Source organism: Callithrix jacchus, chromosome 19, assembly GCF_049354715.1.
Source record: "Callithrix jacchus isolate 240 chromosome 19, calJac240_pri, whole genome shotgun sequence".
Lineage (NCBI taxonomy): Eukaryota > Metazoa > Chordata > Mammalia > Primates > Cebidae > Callithrix > Callithrix jacchus.
Genome location: NC_133520.1, coordinates 48,406,361 through 48,414,183, shown reverse-complemented (window position 1 = coordinate 48,414,183; position 7,823 = coordinate 48,406,361). Strand labels below are relative to the sequence as shown.

General features: G+C 45.3%; 1 long non-coding RNA gene across 1 annotated transcript; it reads left to right on the top strand.

Moving 5' to 3' along the window:
• Positions 1–165: 165 nt before the first annotated feature.
• LOC144580444 (uncharacterized) lies at positions 166–4,469 on the top strand. Its single transcript, XR_013529959.1, has 2 exons — positions 166–2,345; positions 3,577–4,469. It is a non-coding gene; the product is annotated as an uncharacterized LOC144580444 (long non-coding RNA).
• The last annotated feature ends 3,354 nt before the right edge of the window (positions 4,470–7,823 follow it).

Below are 7,823 nucleotides of genomic sequence, written 5' to 3'. Positions count from 1 at the left end.
GCTGGTCAGTGTCCCTCTCACTGCCTGCTAGGAATCCTGCTTTCCAAGCCTGCACGCCTCTTACCATGTTGTTCTCACCCACTGTTGAGTCACTTCTTGTAAGAATAGAAATAGTGGCCAGGTGTGGTGGCTCACGCCTGTAATCCCAGCACTTTGGGAGGCCAAGGCAGGTAGATCACCTGAGATCAGGAGTTTGAGACCAGCCTGACCAACATGGAGAAACCTTGCCTCTAATAATAATATAAAAATTAGCCAGGTTTGGTGGCAGGTGCCTATAATCCCAGCCCCTTGAGAGGCTGAGGCAGGAGAATCCCTTGAACCCAGGAGGAAGAGGTCACGGTGAGTCAAGATTACACCACTGCACTCCAGCCTGGGCAACAAGAGTGAAACTGTGTCTTAAAAAAAAAAAGAAAGAATAGAAATGGTAGATGGTGCTGGTGGCTCACACCTATGATCCCATTGCTTTGAGAGTCCAAGGCAGGAGGATTTCTTGAGGCCAGGAATTCAAGACCAGCCTAGCTAGCCTGCGCAACTTAGCAAGACTCCATCTCCTCCCTGCCCCCCTCCACCTGTTTTTTAAGAGATAGTCTTCCTACGTTGACCAGACTGGTCTTGAACTCCTGGCCTCAAGTGATCCTCCCATCTTGGTCTCCCAATATGCTAGGATTACAGGTGTGAGCCACTGCACCCAGCCTAACAAAATATTTTTAACTCAGCTGGGCATGGTGGCTCACTCCTGTAGTTCCAGCTACTTGGAGGCTAAGATGGGACAATTACTTGAGCCCAGGAGTTCCAGGATGCCTTAAGCCATAATCATGCCACTGTAATCCAGCATGGATGGCAGAGCCAGACCCTGTCAAAAGAAGGAAGGAAAGAGAGAGAGAGAGAGAAAGAAAGGAAGAAATAAAGAAGGGAAGGAAGGAAGGAAGAAAAAGCAGAAGGAAGGAAGGAAGAAGGGAAGGAAGGAAGGAAAGAAGGGGAAAAGAAAGAAAAAGAAAAGAAAAAACAGTAAGGGCGGTGGGGGAAGAAGGATGAAGAGAGGGTGGTAATGGGTACAGACATATAGTTAGAAGAAATAAGTTCAGAGGTTTGATAGCACACTAGGGTGATGATACTTAGCATCAATGTTATGCATATTTTGAAGTAACTAGAAGAGAGGAATTGAAATGAAGCCAACACAAAAATGATAAACACTCAAGGTGAGGAATATCCCAATTACCCTGACTTGATCATTACACGTTCGTTGCATGGAGCAAACACTCACATGTACCTCATATACTCACATGTACTAATTTACATTAGTACATTAGTATACATCAATAAAAGGAAAACCAGATAATGAAAAAATAGAAATGGAATAGATTAAAGAATAGAAATTGAAAAGCAAGTATAGTAAGTGGTGGGGGGAGGGTGATAAAGTGAAGTGAGTTGCTTCAGAATGCAGTGCTCACCTTTGTCACTGTCCATTGGTTACCACGAAGGACTTGAAATTGTCATTTTTTTTCTGGATAAAACAAAGGGAAGGTAGGTATATATTCTGGTATCTCCCCATTTCTTTCTCTTATGCCTGAGGTTTCTCGATGAGTTTTGTTAAGTTCATTTGCAACCCGTTTGGAAACAGAGCGTCAGCTTGTTCTCTCTCTCTCTTCTCTCCATTCTTGCCTGGGCTGGGACTCTGTTTCCCGGGGTGATGGCAGATTGGCCATTGAGCTGCATCCTTGGTGGCTTTTCCTTCTTCATCTCATTGCCAATGAGGACACCGAGGAGGAAAAGGAGAAAACCAACCACCATCCACCGTCACTAAATGAGCACGCCAGGTTGCCATGCTGCACAGCTCCAGCCATATGGCCAAGATGGATGGATCCCTGACGAGGCATCCAGTGAGCCTGCATGGCCTGGGCAGCCCTGAAGTCAATAATCCTGCAAAAAAGTCATTCCTTCCCAGCAGAAGTCAGTGGGCTATCTTCCACAGACAGCCACGAAATTTCCCTCCTTTTCCTTCCATGAAGGGCTGGTGAAAACGTCATCATGGATCTGACCTGCATCTGGAGACCATCCTTCAGAGGCGCCACAGAGCTCCTTTCTGCCCGGGCATTTACGGTGCGTGAGAACTTGGAGAGGCGAGCTCTCAAGGGAGTTGGGGTTTTGACTTTGCCATGACTACTCAGGCCAGGATGAAGGCTGATACTTAACATGTGCATCCTTTGATTGACCCTTCAATCCTCACAATAACCCCATGTCACCAGGAGGAAACTGAGGCAAACTCCACACAACTGGCAAATCAGGTGTGACTCTCATTCCATCACAGCACTTTGCTGGGCACACACCGGAAACCAGATGCTCAGGTGAGTTAGTTCCAGGGGCTGCTTTCTTGCAGCCCCCAGACCTCCATTCTCTTCCCCTGCCGCTGACCTGTCACTGTTGCCTTCTTGGGGCCCTCCCAAAGCCTTGCTGATTTTCTCCCCCCCTGGGCTTTGACCAAGGCTTACTCATTTGGCCACACTCTCAGCAACTTGGGGGAAAGGATATGAGGTTGGACCCATTTCCCTTAGGAAGGGTCTGAGGCTTCTTATGCTCCGTCTAACAATCGTGTCTTTCTCAAAATATACAAATTTATGTTCCACAAGAGACTCAACACACAAGTGTACAGGTGACACACAAGGTAGCTTTTTGTCTACAGAGAAAGTGGAATGCAGGGTCCAGCCCCGCAGGGTCTAGCGGGTGTTCTTTTGTGTGTAGAGACAATAGATCGCAGGAAAGAAAGACACGAAACACAGAGATAGGAGAGGAATTCAGCTGGGCCTGGGGTATCACTACTGCCAAGGCGTGGAGTCCAGCATGGCCCCCAGTGCCCGGACACTCTGATTTTTATTGAGTACAAAGCAGTGGGCAGGGAAGGTAGGCGAGGTAATGGTGGTCAGTGACAGGGTCAGGTAAATCACGTGTCTTGGAGATACTGGCCCAGGACTTTCAAGTAGCCGAGGCGAGGAGAAAACCTCATGCGTCAGCACTTTTTCATACTTGTCAAGAAAGAACAAAGACATTAAAATTTATGTTACTCTTTACTGAGTCTATCTTTTAAGAAAAGGAGGGACCAGGTGTGGAAGTGGAACATGAAAGCGGACATGGAACGTGACCGCTGAAGCACAGCGTCACACAGAGACAGTGAAGCCCCCGGTGTCTGTGGGCCTCCCTGACAGCATCAGGCCCATCGCAGGAGCGTGGGGGAGCGGAGTTTTCTCCTCATCCCCCAGGAAGGAGACATCTCAGCCATTTTAAACATCTCCTTCCCTAGCTGGCTAAACAGCAGGCACTTTCCCAGCGCTGGTGCTGCCGCACAGCCGAGGCGCCCTCCAGCAGCCCTTATGCGGGCATGACAGGGGGCTTAGAGCACCTTGCCTTAGGATCACTTTGTTCACAGTGTCACCTCAGTTCCATGCTTCATAACCTGATAATCATTAGTAAAATCAAAGGTTATATTCAGTAAATATATTTCTGTGATTACATATGGTTAACTGTGTGATTATTCATGATTGTATATAGGAGTAACTATGTATGGCCCTAATTCTTTTCTAGTTCCGTATGCATACGGGAACAGGCTGAGGCTTCAGACCTTTGGCTCAGCACTTGCGGGGTCTCCCACGAGGTCTCCCACCCACAGTGGAAGCATTGGAGGAGCCACAGAGACAGAAGTGAGGGGTGGCAGGTGAGGGCAGCGTGATGTTTCTTCCTCTCTCAGCCAGGTTCGGTCCCTTCTTGCTCCAAGGGACAGGCTGTGCCCCTGTGGGAAGCCTCTGACCTCACTGCAGTGAGAACGGCAAAGAGAGGAGGCGACCCAGCTGGCCTTCTGCCTACTACGGCTGCGCAGCAGGATGAGCTACACTTATTGGCCAAACCCGACGGCGGGCCTTCGTTGCTGCTTTTCTATCCCTTAGTAGTTTATAAATGTTCCTTTCTCTTTTGCAGCTTTGAACTACACACCATTCTTTAAAGAATGTCAAAGTAAAAGTGGATACAAAAGAATATTTCTCACCATCATGCCATATCAGTTTTTACGTGTAATTTTGTGGCTATGCTTTCCAACCAGAGATTAGTGTTATAATATTCCGAAGTGAAAAGCGTAAAAGAGTTATTGCCACTGAGATGTAAATATGGATAAACACCCTTTTTAGAATCCAGTGATTTCGTCAGGCTTTCAGGAATGCTTGCTTGTCATTTTATATTTGCAATGAAACTGAAAAATAGACCTGAAATTATACAAAAATGCATCGAGGAGTGCCCTGTGTCTATGTTCTCCTAGTTTTTGAAGGCAAATTCTCTATGAATAGGACTTAGAGGGATTCTAATTGATCTTACAATTGAGTTTCCAGTAACTGGACATACCTTTTAGTCTTCTTTAGTTCAAATCATCATTTCGTGTCTTCTTCGTTACAATTACTGGTGCTGGAAAATAAAATGCAATCCACTGTGATTCGTGTGTAGAATGCTGGTTAGTTCAGCTCCAAAGAGCAAATAAGATGTTCTATGCACAGCTGTCTCCTGGGCCTGCTCATAATAGGTATTCAGTAAATATTTGTTGAATGATTAAATAAGTGAATGAGCGAATGGATACAAGGGTGCTGCTATGTAGCATATGTAACTTGATCAATTATCGTGTGTGTTTTTTACTGTCTCTCTCCCCTCAATAGGATGACGGCCTCTTGAGGGCAGAGGTTTTCGTATGATTTGTTCACAGGTGTATCCCAGGCACATAGTGTGATGACTGGCATGTGAGATACTCGGCAAATATTTCTTGAACCATTAATGAGTCTGAGGCTGTAGCCACAGATTGCACTTTCTATCTCAGCCAGATGGTTCTTAAATGTATATCTTCAGTCATAAAGGGAATTGGGAGAAATATTTTAGATGTGTTAAAGAATGAGAGCAGATTGCTCGCCGCTCCTGGTCTCTTTACACAAATGAGTCTGCCCACAAGAGCCCTCACTGGAAATGTGTGACAGGCGACTGTAGACCGCAGCGTTTCTCTCTCAGGAATTCCTTCAGGCCACCTTTAGTTTGTGTGCTTTGCAGATTCTCACCTTTTGTTTTTCACTTTTTGGTTCCTCACCACACTCATTTCTCATGAAAGCAGGGACTCAAACAGATGCGTATGCCCACGTTCGTTGTGTGCTGTTCACAGTAGCCAAAAGGTAGAAGCAACCCACAGTGAATGAATGGGTAAACACAGGGTGGTACATGCATACAGTGGAGAATTACTCAGACTTTAAACAGGAAGGAAATTCTGACACCTGCTGCAACATGGTTGGATCTTGAAGACATTATGCTGAGTGAATAGGCCAGTCACAAAAGGGCAAATACAGGCTGGATATGGCTCACACCTGTAATCTCAGCATTTTGGGAGGCTGAGGTGGGCGATTCAAGGTCAAGAGTTCCAGACCAGCCTGGCCAACATGGTGAAACCCCATCTCTCCTAAAAATACAAAAATTAGCTGGAGGTGGTGGCACATGCCTATAATCCCATCTACTCGGAGGGCTGAGGCAGGAGAATCACTTGAACTGGGGAGGCGGAGGATGTAGTGAACTGAGATCCCAACACTGTACTGCAGCCTGGGTGACAGAGCAAGAAAGACTCCATCTCAAAAAAAAAAAAAATACTGTGGTTAAAATGGTAACATTTATGTCATGTATAATTTTATCACAGTAATAAATAGTCTTTAAAAAGACCCGTCCATAACCACCCATTTGGGCTCTATGGCTCCACCCATGCCTTTGGCTTTGACTTGAGGTCCTATTTCTGAATAAATTTTCAGGTATGAATCTTGGCGAGACTCGAGGACTCAGCTATGTCCCTGACTCAGGTTCGATTGGCACCTTCTCTCGGTCACCATCTCAAACCTAAAGCAAAGAACCCACTCTTAGATGTCGTCTTGGTTTCAGTCAGGGACCAGCACAGGAGCGTTCTTTACTACGGTTTTCAGTTAAGCGTTCCGCTTTTTGCGGGTCCCTCAGAGAAGGTGAAAGGATTAATAGAAGATGAAAGGGCTGGAAGCTATAGATTGTGATTATTGTACTATTAAGATGGTGTTGCTGCTAGGAAGGAAATGACTCAATACGAGACATATGTATACACACACATACGCTTTGAGTCTATATAGAAATGAGTCGGTGCTTTCGGAAGTTGCTGACATATTATCCTAGAGCACGTGTGTTATGAAGGCAGGGATGTTTTCATTTTGTTCATTGTTTTATTCCCACTGTGCCTGTTATGGAGTAGGTGCCCAATCAACATTTGTTAAGTGGATGAATGATGTACATTTTAAACACACACACACACACACACACACACACACACACACACACACACACACACACAGAGATTGAGAGACAGAGTCATTGCTGCTTCTGGCTTAGTGCCAAAAAGAGTTACCTGCAGAGAAACTCAAATCTATTAGAGCGTTCAGCTTGTGACAGGCTTTCTTTCCTCCCACACCATAATTGTGTACTGTTGTAAATGATGTCTCTTCCCATGCTTTGGAATGTCGCCTTCTTGCCCAGGCTGGAGTGCAATGACGCCATCTCCGCTCACTGCAACCTCCACCTCCCAGGTTCAAGCGATTCTCCTGCCTCAACTGGGATTACAGGCACCTGCCACTGCCACCAGCTAGTTTTTGTATTTTTAGTAGAGAAGGAGTTTCGTCATGTTGGTTGGGCTAGTCTCGAACTCCTGACCTTAGGTGATCCCACCCATCTCGGCCTCCCAAAGTGCTGGGATTACAGCCGTGAGCCACCACGCCCGGCCAATTCTCCCTTTCTATACTGTTTTGCATATTTTCATTTTATGATCAGGTTGGAAGATGAATTTTAAGGGAGTTATTACCTATGTTTAGAGTACATAAAGAAGAAAAACACTGAAATTTTCTTTGTACAGTTTTAATGCTCTCATGGCAATTAAACAATTATTTAAGCAGGATGTAAAAAGTCATGCAGAGCGTGGATGTATTTGAGACACAGGTCACATGATAATTATTGGTGTTAGTAATACAGTTAGTACATGAACCCAATATTTGTTCATCATTACGTAATTCATTTTGTTAGTTGACTTTGGGTGATTCCTCTAAGGAATATAAGTGACCACACTTTTTTTTTTTTTTTTTTTTTGAGATGGTGTGTTGCTCTGTTGCCCAGGTTGGAGTCCAATGGCACAATCTTGGCTCACCGCAACCTCCACCTCCCGGGTTCAAGCAATTCGCCTGCATCAACCTCCTGAGTAGATGGGACTACAGGTGTGTATCACCATACCTCTCTAATTTTTTGTATTTTTGGTAGAGACAGGGTTTCTCCATGTTGATCAGACTGGTCTCGAACCCCTGACCTCAGGTGATCCACCTACCTCAGCCTCCCAAAGTTCTGGGATTACAGGCATGAGCCACTGTGCCCGGCCTACATATTATTAATTCTCATAACATTCTTGGGAGCTGAATATTGTCGTTCAGCAGTAACAGCATCTCAGATGTTAACTGATTGGCCATACAATAAAGGGGCTTTATTTATAAACATTCAGGAACAGTGAAAAATTAATGGTACATATATTTTCTATTTAGAATTGCTCTCAAAAATTCATGCCTGGTCCATTTTATCAAGCAAATGTGCAGCATGTTTCCCCTATAATTCTAGCTTTTCTTTCTATACAAGATTGAGCTGCAGTATTGTGCCTCTCAGGCAGTGAGTCTCAGGGCAACTTTGTGGTGGGGACACCCATACTGTGTTTTCCACTCCATGGGGACCTCGGACTTCCTGAATGCCCAGAAAAGAGAGAAAAGAGA